The sequence below is a fragment of the Lithobates pipiens genome, unplaced genomic scaffold (assembly GCF_037356315.1).
Source record: "Lithobates pipiens isolate NorthernLeopardFrog02 unplaced genomic scaffold, aLitPip1_a1.2 Scaffold_1, whole genome shotgun sequence".
Lineage (NCBI taxonomy): Eukaryota > Metazoa > Chordata > Amphibia > Anura > Ranidae > Lithobates > Lithobates pipiens.
In genome coordinates this window covers 71,200,496-71,214,184 of record NW_027507685.1, presented here as the reverse complement: position 1 = coordinate 71,214,184, position 13,689 = coordinate 71,200,496, and the positions used below count along the sequence as shown (strand labels likewise).

Genomic DNA, 13,689 nt, shown 5'->3' with positions numbered 1-13,689 from the left:
AAGGGCGGAAAGTGCCCAGTGGGCAAATGGTTAAAAATGGAGGGTTTAATGTCACTTTAATACTAAATATTTGAATAGATTTTTTTTTATTAAAGCAGAGTTTAGTGTCACTTTAAGTTGAGATGAGCCATAACATAGGAAATGGGTGATCCTCCCAGCACACACACACATCGCACACACAGCAGCGATCGCAGACATTGTACGGAGCGGTGTGATTGACATGTGACGTCAGTGTGCGGGGCGGGGCGTGGTGTTGCTGAGCAGGGAAGGGAGCCGGTGGCGGTGGTGGCGGGTGCACAGCGCTGTGTCTGGGAGGATCTGGATGCAGTATGTAGGGAGAGAAGAAGACGGGGATCCGGGCACATCGCTATCTATCGGGACCACCTCCTCCTGGAACCTTCCTTTTCCTCCCCCTTGGATTACAAGCAGCACTGGTGGGGTGAGCCGGGAGAACCCCCCCCACATTGCTCTGACATGTCCCCCCAGATGCGGAGCCCCCTCGGTGCTCACCCCTGGATCCCGTGCCAGCTGCGGGATTAAAGGGGCAGCTGGGATCTCTCCAACAAGTCCGGACTGATCTCCAGGTAAGGAGGCAGGGTGCAGTCATTGGAGGTCATGCACTGGTTCCCCAATGACAGCCATCCCCTGCTGAGAAAAGTATAGCCTAGGACACAGCTGGTGGAGATCCACCCAATGGCTGATCCATCATGGGGAACACCTGAACTCCAATCATCACTGATGGATTGGGAAGATCACCTCTATTGAATAGGTCAGATCCTCTCATTAAGGCCTCATGCACACGAGACGCAGTTAAACGCGCGTTCAGATGCAGTTGGACAGTTTTTTCAACTGCACCTGAACTCATTCAATGTTATCCTATGTGTCCATGCACACAGTCTCGTTTTTTTCCGTTTATATGCAGTTGCGTTTAATCTCGTTTTTCCAGAAGCAAAAAAATGCGTTCAGAAACAAAAATTTCTGCGTTTCAGACGCAAAACGCGGCAAAACGCGGTAAAACGCGGCAAAACGCCGCTACCGCGTTTAGCCGCGTTTAGCCGCGTTTGCGTTTATATGCGTTTTTAAAGGTGACCTTTTTTTTTACATTAAAAATCTCAAAAATGATTGCAAATGATGAAAAACCATTAGAAAAATATTTTAAACAATTGCAATTGCAAGTGGACAATCCACAACTTGTGGCAAGTGACGTGGCAAGTGGACAATCCACAACTTGTGGCAAGTGACATGGCAGGTGGCAAGTGATGTGGCAAGTGGACAATCCACAACTTGTGGCAAGTGACGTGGCAGGAGAAGTGGCAAGTGACGTGGAAAGTGGACAATAGACAACTTGTGGCAGGTGACGTGGCAAGTGACCTGGCAGGTGACGCGGCAAGTGACTTGGCAGGTGACGTGGCAAGTGGAAAATCAACAACTTGTGGCAGGTGACTGGCATGTGACGTGGCAAGTGGACAATCCATAACTTGTGGCAGGTGACGTGGCAAGTGACGTGGCAAGTGGACAATCCACTTGTGGCAGGGGATGTGGCAAGTGACGTGGCAAGTGGACAATCCACTTGTGGCAGGTGATGTGGCAAGTGACGTGGCGAGTGGACAATCCACAACTTGTGTCAGGTGACGTGGCAAGTGGACAATCCACAACTTGTGGCAGGTGATGGGGCAAGTGATGTGGCAAGTGGACAATCCACTTGTGGCAGGGGATGTGGCAAGTGACGTGGCGAGTGGACAATCCACCAACTTGTGTCAGGTGACGTGGCAAGTGGACAATCCACAACTTGTGGCAGGTGATGTGGCAAGTGATGTGGCAAGTGGACAATCCACTTGTGGCAGGTGACGTGGCAGGGGACGTGGCAAGGGACGTGGTAAGTGGACAATCCACAACTTGTGGCAGGTGATGTGGCTGGTGACATGGCAAGTGGACAATCCACATCTTGTGGCAGGTGACGTGGCAGGTGACGTGGAAAGTGGTGTGGCAAGTGGACAATCCACAACTTGTGGCAGATGGCATGGCAGGTGACGTGGAAAGTGGACAATCCACATCTTGTGGCAAGTGACGTGGCAGGTGATGTGGCAAGTGACGTGGCAAGTGGACAATCCACAACTTGTGGCAGGTGACGTGGCAGGTGATGTGGCAAGTGATGTGGCAGGTGATGTGACAAGTGGACAATCCACATCTTGTAGCAAGTGACGTGGCAGCTGACGTGGCAAGTGACGTGGCAGGTGACGTGGCAAGTGACATGGCAAGTGGACAATCCACATCTTGTGGCAAGTGACGTGGCAGCTGACGTGGCAAGTGACGTGGCAGGTGACGTGGCAAGTGACATGGCAAGTGGACAATCCACATCTCGTGGCAAGTGACGTGGCAGGTGATGTGGCAAGTGACGTGGCAAGTGGACAATCCACAACTTGTGGCAGGTGACGTGGCAGGTGATGTGACAAGTGACGTGGCAGCTGACGTGGCAAGTGACGTGGCAAGTGGACAATCCAAAACTTGTGGCAGGTGACGTGGCAAGTGACGTGGCAGGTGACGTGGCAAGTGATGTGGCAAGTGGACAATCCACAGCTTGTGGCAAGTGACGTGGCAAGTGGACAATCCACAACTTGTGGCAGGTGACGTGGCAGGTGACGTGGCAAGTGAACAATTCACAACTTGTGGCAAGTGACGTGGCAGGTGAAGTGGCAAGTGACGCGGCAAGTAGACAATCCACAACTTGTGGCAGGTGATGTGGCAAGTGACGTGGCAGGTGATGTGGCAAGTCACGTGGCAAGTGGACAATCCACAACTTGTGGCAGGTGATGTGGCTGGTGACGTGGCAAGTGGACAATCCACAGCTTGTGGCAGGTGGCATGGCAGATGACGTGGAAAGTGGACAATCCACATCTCGTGGCAAGTGACGTGGCAGCTGACGTGGCAAGTGACGTGGCAAGTGGACAATCCAAAACTTGTGGCAGGTGACGTGGCAAGTGACGTGGCAGGTGACGTGGCAAGTGATGTGGCAAGTGGACAATCCACAGCTTGTGGCAAGTGACGTGGCAAGTGGACAATCCACAACTTGTGGCAGGTGACGTGGCAAGTGAACAATCCACAACTTGTGGCAGGTGACGTGGCAAGTGACGTGGCAGGTGAAGTGGCAAGTGACGCGGCAAGTAGACAATCCACAACTTGTGGCAGGTGATGTGGCAAGTGACGTGGCAGGTGATGTGGCAAGTCACGTGGCAAGTGGACAATCCACAACTTGTGGCAGGTGATGTGGCTGGTGACGTGGCAAGTGGACAATCCACAGCTTGTGGCAGGTGGCATGGCAGATGACGTGGAAAGTGGACAATCCACATCTCGTGGCAAGTGACGTGGCAGCTGACGTGGCAAGTGACGTGGCAAGTGGACAATCCAAAACTTGTGGCAGGTGACGTGGCAAGTGACGTGGCAGGTGACGTGGCAAGTGATGTGGCAAGTGGACAATCCACAGCTTGTGGCAAGTGACGTGGCAAGTGGACAATCCACAACTTGTGGCAGGTGACGTGGCAGGTGACGTGGCAAGTGAACAATCCACAACTTGTGGCAGGTGACGTGGCAAGTGGACAATCCACAACTTGTGGCAGGTGATGTGGCAAGTGATGTGGCAAGTGGACAATCCACTTGTGGCAGGTGACGTGGCAGGGGACGTGGCAAGGGACGTGGCAAGTGGACAATCCACAACTTGTGGCAGGTGATGTGACTGGTGACGTGGCAAGTGGACAATCCACAGCTTGTGGCAGGTGGCATGGCAGATGACGTGGAAAGTGGACAATTCACATCTCGTGGCAAGTGACGTGGCAGGTGATGTGGCAAGTGACGTGGCAAGTGGACAATCCACAATTTGTGGCAGGTGACGTGGCAGGTGATGTGGCAAGTGGACAATCCCCAACTTGTGGCAAGTGACGTGGCAAGTGGACAATCCACAACTTGTGGCAGGTGCCGTGGCAAGTGACACGGCAAATGCAAGTGTACAACTGCTCTCTATGCTGCTGCTGCTCACTCTGATCAAAATAGCAGAAATAGTTAAAAAAAATGCTTTGAGAGCTTGGGAAGGGTCTACATGATGTTATCTTTATAAACGCGTTTAAACGCAAACGCGTCTAAACGCGTCTAAACGCGTCTAAACGCGGCATGCAAACGCGGCAAAACGCGCGTTTCTAAACGCGCGTTTCAGCTTTTTTTTAACAGAGGTTTCATCTGCGTCTCGTGTGCATGAGGCCTAACAAAGTGGTGCAAAGTGCCGTAACCCGTAGCAACCAAAACCATCGGTCAGCGTACGATCTTTAAAAGACTGGTTGCTGGGGGTTATCGCACTTTGCTTGTAATGCAATCAAACCTTCGCTGTTTGGTCCCCCCCCCCCCCCCCCAGTGTGGTTGCCAGGGGTTACTGCTTTAATTTTAATGAGCGTTTCATTGGTTGTCCTAGGATCAGTGTCGGTGTGATCCTCAGAGAGGCCTTATAGCATTCCTTTTAGGGATCCTGATGTAATCACAGCAGAATATCCTATACCAGGAAATAAACTGCTTCATTTCATCCAGAGTGAGTCCATATAGGAGGTGTATACAGTACATAGCACACTATGGGAGGTGTATACAGTACATAGCACACTATGGGAGGTGTATACAGTACATAGCCCACTATGGGAGGTGTATACAGTACATAGCACACTATGGGAGGTGTATACAGTACATAGCATCCTAGGAGTCTGCCAACTGCTGCAATTAAAACCTCTTTACACCCAACTCTGGCAACTATGACAGGTTATGTAAAGCAAACCCTGGAGACACCCACCACCTTCCCAGTCTCAGGCTGGCTTCTATAGCTGGAGCTCCATCCATTTATCTCCCAACATTTCCATTGTAGTCTATGGGGAATCTATCTCTAGCAATAGAAAAGGCTGGTTAATAGGAGACAGAGAGACTATGTCACAATGAGAGTGCAAGAGATGCCCACATATGCATGGAAAAGAGCTGCTTTCAATGGGCAAATAAGCACTTCCACCTTTTTAAAAAGCAATATTTTCCAGCTTGGCAGCGGATTGCATTTGCCACATGAGGAGATCCCTGATTAACATGTTGTGATTCCAGAGATGCAAGAGGGGTGCAGATTAATGGGGTACAGGTAGATTTCAAATTTTTTTTTTTTTCCAGTTTACATGCTGCTAGATCTCCATAGTCTTCATAAACTGCAGTTGAGCATGAAATGGTATATTGTATAAATGATAAGAGAACTCTGTATAATATATATATATATATATATATATATATATATATATATATATATATATATATATATATATATATATATATTTTAACTATCTGTACATCCTTTGATGGCTATACAGGCATTCACACTATACCAACCCAGAATAATATTTCATGATAACACTGTCCAATTAGCATGTTACATCTTGCAGACTACGAACGCACACCGCCTTGACAGTGATTGGGTTTGGTTACATATCCATTTATCGATTGGAGAGTGTCTGATAAAGGTTATATGATCAGAGAGCAGTCTCTTGGGGCAAATGACGTAAAGAAGGGGGGGGGGGGGGTATGGAATTCCATAAGGCTGATATTTAGTAAAGCGAGGGTTAAGTCAAAGAAGAACCTAGGGTTTGGCAAGGGTGGGTTATGTCATTGGTGGGTCTGAAGAAATCTGGGACAGTTTTGGATAACCTTTTGGAAATCGGATTGGGCATAGCAAAGATAGCTGGATTTAGTAATCACATATAATAGGAGGTGACATTGAAGTTGGAAGATGATATAATTATAAGAGACATGTGAAATTATAATAAAAAATGATATAACTGAAAGGGGCAGTTAGGCAAATAACACGTAACAAAAAGAGGTTACTGCCAAACTCCAGATTATTATGGAGCATTCGTTCCTATGATGGGAAAGGGGGCATGTTTAATGACGGGAGGGGAAGGTTAGTGTATGGTAAAGATGGAGAAGGAATAATCTGCTATTTTTAATGGGATGATACATTTATAGTAAAGTTGGCACTTAAAGATCACATATATTCATAAAGCATAAATGGGTGTGGGTTCTATAATGGAGATGTATCAAATGTACCTGAAATCCCACATGATGCCAATGCAAGGTTGTTAATATTGCATGATACTGTGGAGCTAGATTGTAGGCACAGAGCCTAAATACAGGTATGTATAGCCAGGGGGTGCATAAATTGATACAGGATTCAGCAGCCACTCAGTTCAGTCTGGGAGCCAGTAGGCGTCTTTGGAAAGCCAGGGACTCTCTTAATCAGTAAAGCAATGCGAAGAGGAATCTTAGGCAAAGTGTTGTAACTCGTAAAAATGTATTAGAATTAAGCTTTCATTCATTTCCAGTAACTGAGATCAGACCAGTTGGCATGGGATACTACTCTCTGTATATCATCATGGAGCTTTGCATGTTTTCATCAATCACAACATAAAAGGTTCCAGGAATCTATGCAGAAATTTATCCCGACCAAGTATATGCCACTGTGACTGATCCCACCACCGCTGCCACTGATCCCAACCTCAACACTACCACTGTGACTTGATCCCACCACCACTGCTGCCACTGATCCCACCGCCACCACCGCTGCCATTGATCCCACCCCCACTCACCGCCACCACCGCTGCCATTGATCCCACCCCCACTCACCGCCACCACCGCTGCCATTGATCCCACCCCCACTCACCGCCACCACCGCTGCCATTGATCCCACCCCCACTCACCGCCACCACCGCTGCCATTGATCCCACCCCCACTCACCGCCACCACCGCTGCCATCGATCCCACCCCCACTCACCGCCACCACTGCTGCCATCGATCCCACCGCCACCACTGCTGCCATCGATCCCACCCCCACTCACCACCACCACTGCTGCCATCGATCCCACCTCCCTCGCCACCACCACTGATTTCACCACCACAGCTGCCACTGATCCAACCCCCCCTCGCCACCACCACAGCTGCCACTGATCCTACCTCCCTCGCCACCACCACTGACTTCACCACCACAGCTGCCACTGATCCAACCCCCCCCCCCCTCACCACCACCACCACTGATTTCACCACCACAGCTGCCACTGATCCAACCCCCCCTCACCACCACCACCACTGATTTCACCACCACAGCTGCCACTGATCCAACCCCCGCTCACCACCACTGATTTCACCACCACAGCTGCCACTGATCCCACCCCCACTCACCACCACCACTGCTGCCATCGATCCCACCTCCCTCGCCACCACCACTGATTTCACCACCACAGCTGCCACTGATCCAACCCCCCCTCGCCACCACCACAGCTGCCACTGATCCTACCTCCCTCGCCACCACCACTGACTTCACCACCACAGCTGCCACTGATCCAACCCCCCCCCCTCACCACCACCACCACTGATTTCACCACCACAGCTGCCACTGATCCAACCCCCCCTCACCACCACCACCACTGATTTCACCACCACAGCTGCCACTGATCCAACCCCCCCCCTCACCACCACCACCACTGATTTCACCACTACAGCTGCCACTGATCGCACCACCACAGCTGCCACTGATCCCACCCCCCCCTCTTCACCACCACAGCTGCCACTGATCCAACACCACCACCACCACAGCTGCCACTGATCCAACACCCCCCCCCCCCCACCACCACCACCACAGCTGCCACTGATCCAACCCCCCCACCACCACCACAGCTGCCACTGATCCAACCCCCCCCACCACCACCACAGCTGCCACTGATCCAACCCCCCCCCACCACCACCACAGCTGCCACTGATCCAACCCCCCCTCACCGCCACTGATTTCCCCACCACAACTGCCACTGATTTCACCACCACAGCTGCCACTGATCCCACCCCCCCTCTTCACCACCACCACTGATTTCACCACCACAGCTGCCACTGATCCAACCCCCCCACCACCACCACCACAGCTGCCACTGATCCAACCCCCCCACCACCACTGATTTCACCACCACAGCTGCCACTGATCCCACTCCCCCTCACCACTGCCACTGATCCCACCCCCCTTGCCGCCACCACCACCACTGATTTCACCACTACCACTGATCCTACCCCCCTCACCACCACTGATTTCACCACCACAGCTGCCACTGATCCCACCCTCAACACTACCACTGTGACGGATCCCACCACCCCTCACCACCGCCGCTGCCACTGATCCCACCACCACCGCTACCACTGATCCCACCACCACCGCTGCCACTGATCCCACCTCCCCTCACTGCCACCACCACTGCAACTGATCCCACCTCCTCTCACTGCCACCACCGCTGCCACTGATCCCACCTCCCCTCACTGCCACCACCGCTGCCACTGATCCCACCTCCCCCCTCACTGCCACCACCGCTGCCACTGATCCCACCTCCCCCTCACTGCCACCACCGCTGCCACTGATCCCACCTCTCCCCCTCACTGCCACCACCGCTGCCACTGATCCCACCTCCCCCCCTCACTGCCACCACCGCTGCCACTGATCCCACCTCCCCCCCCTCACTGTCACCACCGCTGCCACTGATCCCACCTCCCCCCCTCACTGCCACCACCGCTGCCACTGATCCCACCTCCCCCCCTCACTGCCACCACCGCTGCCACTGATCCCACCTCCCCCCCCTCACTGCCACCACCGCTGCCACTGATCCCACCTCCCCCCCCTCACTGCCACCACCGCTGCCACTGATCCCACCTCCCCCCCCCTCACTGCCACCACCGCTGCCACTGATCCCACCTCCCCCCCCCTCACTGCCACCACCGCTGCCACTGATCCCACCTCCCCCCCCCTCACTGCCACCACCGCTGCCACTGATCCCACCTCCCCCCCCCTCACTGCCACCACCGCTGCCACTGATCCCACCTCCCCCCCTCACTGCCACCACCGCTGCCACTGATCCCACCTCCCCCCCCTCACTGCCACCACCGCTGCCACTGATCCCACCTCCCCCCTCACTGCCACCACCGCTGCCACTGATCCCACCTCCCCTCACTGCCACCGCTGCCACTGATCCCACCACCACTGCTGCCACTGATCCCACCTCCCCCTCACTGCCACCACCGCTGCCACTGATCCCACCACCACTGCTGCCACTGATCCCACCATGCCCTCACTGCCACCACTGCTGCCACTGATCCCACCACCACCGCTGCCACTGATCCCACCTCCCCCTCACTGCCACCACCGCTGCCACTGATCCCACCTCCCCCTCACTGCCACCACCGCTGCCACTGATCCCACCTCCCCCTCACTGCCACCACCGCTGCCACTGATCCCACCTCCCTTGCCACCACCACTGATTTAACCACCACAGCTGCCACTGATCCAAACACCCCCCCCCCACCACCACCACCACCACTGATTTCACCACCACAGCTGCCACTGATCCCACCACCACTGATTGCCCCGCTGCCACTGATCCACCCCCCCTCATCACCACCGCTGTCACTGATCCCAACCCACTGCTGGAACTGATCCCACCCCTTCCACCACCACTTCTGCCACTGATCCAGTGGTGGAACTACCAGGATCACAAAGGTCACACTTGCGACTGGACCCTGGCGTTCCGCCACAGGAGGGCAGGAATGGCAGGCTATCTGTGCTGTAAAAACCAAGTACTTTTGTTCTGTCTGTATGTCCATGACAGGAGAAGATTGCTATGGCTGTGCAGTAGTGTAGACACTACACGGAACTGCTGCTACTACTTGGGGGGGCAGGGGGTGGGTCCGGCTGTAGCAGTGTAAAAGGCCCGTTCCCTGGCTAGGTAAAATGGCCGCAGAGGTGGCTGACCTGAGAGGAGGAGGATCCTGGAGCTCAGGCTGATGGTTAGACTGGACTCCCCCTCCCCCTCTTCCTCCTCCCTGCACTTCACTGGAGGCTGTAGTAAGGGGGCACATTCATGATGTTTTGCACCGGGCCCCTGAAGGTTCTAGTTACGCCTCTGGTGTGGACTTTGACTAACCTGTTGTTATTGGGCATGCTACACACACCCAAAAAAAACAACATATTTTGGGTGTGTAGTATGCCCAGCCCCTCCTCCCCTACCCCAAGATTTACTTGCAATTCCTGGCTGTTGTTTTGACAGCTGAAGTTTGTTTCTTTTAGACAGAAGATCCTTCCTTCTTGCTCATCAGTATCAATCGGAACATTATATGCAGTGTCAAGAAGAGTTGCCGCCATTAATGTTTCATGTAACCTCTCTAGTTCATTCATAGCAGATTAAATCAGTGACAGTTGATCTGCATATGTTGTCAAGTAAGTTAAAGTGGATGTAAACCCCATTCATGAAATTTTAGCTGGGCACATCTATCTGCAGTGTTTTCTTATCTCTCTTTAAAGTCCTAAGCCTCATGGCTTTCTTGTGCTCCATGCCTCTGTTATCAGCATGATAACTTCTGACAAGCTCTGTCAACTGTGATAAAACTAGCCTGAAATTTGTGTCAGGAAGGGTGCTATAAATAGATTTGCAGGGAGCTGGTCTATTCACAGCACATCTCTGTAAGTCTCTGCCTACGTGGAAATGGAGGGGGGTGGGGGGAGGATGTGCCTTTCCTCCAATCAACTGTCTCACAGTGTATGGCAAAAATCCACACCCACAGGTGAATCAGGAAGAGAAAATCTCTAATAGTATGTCCACTTTCTAAACAGTATATAAAGCTGAAGACAGCAGATATGCATGTAAAATGTATGTAGGGAGATTTGTTTCATCCCTATGTATCATCTGAGACTGTTCACTTCACTGGGTATGTGTAAAGGGTTTACATCCACTTTAAAGTAAATCTATAGGCAAAAATTTCCAAGCCAGAAGTGTAAGAGCCAGAAACAAGTATAAATTTGATTTTGTTTGCTTTCGTTCTTTAGATTTTCAGTGACAAATGTAAAAAAGGGCAAAGTTGAAGAAAAAAAGTCTTTATTTTATATATAAATCACTTTGCTATGTTTTGTAATAAAAACAACATTCTAACGTCATTATGAACAGGAACAATTAGACAATAAAATGTGTACATTTCATAGACAGGAACATTTTGTTTTCAAATTAGCACTGGTCAAACTAAAACCCTTTTTTTTTTTTTTTTTTTTTTTTTTGTTTTGTTTTGTTTATATCTTTTGTTTCTAGAAAAACTATTTTGACAATATTTATACTGGAACAAAGAAAATATATGTATTAGTTTATCTTAAAAAGGAACTTTTGCCTGCCCTAGGTGCCCCCATAGCAACTATATGTCAAATGAGGTTTAATGTAGAAAAATGTAAAATAATGCATTTGGGTGGCAAAAATATGAATGCAACCTATACACTGGGGGGAGAACCTCTGTAGATGATAGGCTCAGTAGATGATAGAACCTAGTAGATGATAGGCTCAGCAGTGGCATGCAATGCCAAGCTGCTACTAACAAAGCAAACAGAATATTGCCATGCATTAAAAAGGGGATTAACTCCAGAGATAAAACTCTCCCGCTCTACAAGACTCTGGTCCGGCCGCACCTAGAGTATGCTGTCCAGTTCTGGGCACCAGTCCTCCGGAAGGATGTACTGGAAATAGAGCGAGTACAAAGAGGGGCAACAAAGCTAATAAAGAGTCTGGAGGATATTAGTTATGAGGAAAGGTTGCGAGCCCTGAACTTATTCTCTCTGGAGAAGAGACGCTTGAGAGGGGATATGATTTCAATATACAAATACCATACTGGTGACCCCACACTAGGGATAAAACTTTTTCGCAAAGGGAGTTTAACAAGACTTGTGGCCACTCATTAAAATTAGAAGAAAAGAGATTTAACCTTAAACTACGTAGAGGGTTCTTTACTGTAAGAGTGGCAAGGATGTGGAATTCCCTTCCACAGGCGGTGGTCTCAGCAGTGGGGGCATTGATAGTTTTTTGAAACTATTAGATAAGCACCTGAACGACCTCAACATACAGGAATATACAATGCAATACTGACATAATCACGCATATAGGTTGAACTTGTCTTTTTTTTCAACCTCACCCATTATGTACCACAACTACTTATAGCCCGAGGGACTCCATTATTGTAAATACTGTTTGATATGTAAAATGATTAATGTGTATATGGATGAATTTAGGAGTTATGCCACCACTATTATTTATTTATGTTACTTTATTGAATATGGTCCCAATGTATTTAAACAATTATACTATTGATAGTTGGTTGTCCCTGGAGACTACATGCTTCCTATATAGTCCCAACCTTTCCCTTTCCCCTTATGACAGTCTCAACAGTAAAAAGTACACACGTCTCATTACTGTATACAGATTTGGAAAAACCTTTACATGAGCCAGATTTGTCCATGGCAAAATCCATTGAAAAATATGAGGCATAGAGCTGAAATTCTCAATGCGTTTCGTGAGATAGAAAAACTTGCTTCCTCAGGAAAAGCACTCAGACATATCTGGAGATGATAAAAAAAACAAAACAAAAAAAAACACATATGAGAGAGGAAAAAAAAAATCAAATCCTCCAAATGTGTGCAGCATAGGGCCACGGATGGAACCCCTTATGCCGCGTACACACGACTGGACTTTCTGGCAGACTAGGTGCGAAGGAATTAGTCCTTCGGACAATCCGATCATGTGTGGGCTAGTTCCATTGTTTTTGAAAAAAAAAAATCAGACAGACCTAGAAATAGAACATGTTTCAAATCTAGCCGATGGACTAAAATCGGGAAAACCGTTCGTCTGTGTGCTGGCCAAATACGATGCAAGGGAAGCTACTGGCTATTGAACTTCCTTGTTTAGTCCCGTTTTTCCATCATCACGTTAAAAACGAACGGAATTGGTCCATTCCTGTGTTGTTTGTTTGGAAAGTCCGTCGGACCTAGTCTGCTGGAAAGTCCGGTAGTGTGTACGCGGCATCAGAGGTCCACAAACCTCTCCCCCACCCTCCCAGGAGTTGAGCGAGGATAGGGGGAGGGGCCAGACACAAATTTGTCTAGCCACCAAACAACCCTGCGTTGCCAGGTGGCGAGGGCACTCAACAAGGGGGAGGGGCCAGGAGTGGCAAAGAGGGACCTGAGAGGAGGCTCCGGGCTGCTCTGTGTAAAACCAACTGCACAGAGAAGGTAAGAATGACATGTTTGTTTGTAACAAAAAAAAAAGACTTTAGTTTTAGTATCACTTTAATGCAAGGAATACATTAAGGTAAAAAATGTTTAGGCTTTAGAACAACTTGCATTTACTATGATTGAATGGAACACTGTTGTGGTGTTCAAATTCTTTGCTATATTTTATCACTGGGACTGTCCAGCCACAGCATAATGATGTCTAGGCGAGGGGAAAAGCCAGTTGTCCCTGACTAGCACCCACTACCTTGAATGTCATGAGATGTGCAGGGCACGATGGTCTCATATAGATGCCTATGTAGGTCCTCTGGAGCCTGTAAAAGCTTAGTGACCCCAGTTCTCCTCCTCCTCCCTGGAATTAGGGTTGTTAGAGGTTTTAAAGGTATCTTCTGCTACAACACATCTCTGTATATTGGATATTTTATTGTAGTGCATTGATTTGATGCTATAAAATTAGCTCTACCTAACTAAGATGTTTTGTGTGTTTTTAGTAATAAAAGAAAAAAATAGGCATGTGCGGTTTTGGACACAGTGGGTAGGGCTTAAAAGGGGTACCATTGTAG

At 49.8% G+C, this 13,689-nt stretch overlaps 1 protein-coding gene across 2 annotated transcripts in view; it reads left to right on the top strand.

Moving 5' to 3' along the window:
* The first annotated feature begins 257 nt into the window (after positions 1 to 257).
* The window catches only part of LOC143932790 (leucine-rich repeat and fibronectin type III domain-containing protein 1-like protein), an 897,047-nt gene continuing 883,615 nt past the window's right edge, over positions 258 to 13,689 (top strand). For both annotated transcript variants that reach the window (XM_077455856.1, XM_077455875.1), the window contains exon 1: positions 258 to 584. The gene's annotated coding sequence lies outside the window, so the exon portion shown is untranslated. The remainder of the gene's footprint in view (positions 585 to 13,689) is intronic.